The sequence below is a fragment of the Myotis davidii genome, unplaced genomic scaffold (genome assembly GCF_000327345.1).
Source record: "Myotis davidii unplaced genomic scaffold, ASM32734v1 scaffold299, whole genome shotgun sequence".
In the NCBI taxonomy this organism is placed as follows: domain Eukaryota; kingdom Metazoa; phylum Chordata; class Mammalia; order Chiroptera; family Vespertilionidae; genus Myotis; species Myotis davidii.
In genome coordinates, this window is record NW_006293088.1 from 7,897,553 (window position 1) to 7,898,584 (window position 1,032).

Here is a 1,032-nt window from a genome sequence, read left to right on the forward strand (position 1 = left end):
GCCCCCTTCCTCCGGCTCCCAGGACTGCGGCCGCGGACCCCCTGCCCACCCTCATCCCCACGGCTCATCAAGGGGGGCTGCCTCTGAGCTCCCGGTTCAGGTGGTTCAGGTCCGGGCAGGTCCAGAGCCGCAGGTGTGTGTGTGTGTGTGTGTGTGTGTGTGTGTGTGTGTGTGTGTGGTGTGGCTTACACAGACATAGAGAAAGGGGCCTCCTCTTCGTTGTGTGGAGTGAGCGAGTTATTGATGTATGTCGATGCTGTCAGGGAAGCTCTGTGACTCTGACGTGCCCCCACTCACACTCACACACACACACACACTCACATACACACTCACACACATACACACACATTCATACACTCACACACATACACTCACACACACATTCACACATACACTCACACACACACATTCATACACTCACACACTCACATACACACACTCACACACTCATACACACAGGAGTGCAGACCTGCTGCACACACGTGCAGGTGACACACAGCTCACATTTGTGCACACCACTGAGCACAGACACACAGACATACACACACATGGGTGTGCAGACCTGCTGCACACACGCAGGTGACACTCAGCTTGTATGTGTGCACACTGGTGAGCACAGACACACATGCAGGCACACGCTTGTGCACGCTCACACGCACTCTATTGTCAAAGCTCCTCCTGCTGGGGGAGCCCCGCCACCCCAAGACTCTGCATTCGCACCACAAGGTCCGTTTCCATAGGGAACAGGCCGCAGAGTCCAGGCCGGACACCTTGCAATCCGGGCACGGCCAGCCCAGCTCCATGGCCCCTTCCTGGCGCCCGCAGGCTAAGCACGCGCAGACAGACACACAGAACTGTTTGATCTACATACAGGGCGGCGGGGAGGGGGGGGGTGCTGTTTGCCGGCGCCCTCACAGGCGCATTATGGTTGAAACAGGTTGTCCTGGCTGGAGGGGGAGCTCCATCCTACTGTTGCCGCAGGACAGTGAGTTCTCATCTGCAGACACAGGCTCTCCTCCCGGGGGGGTGTCG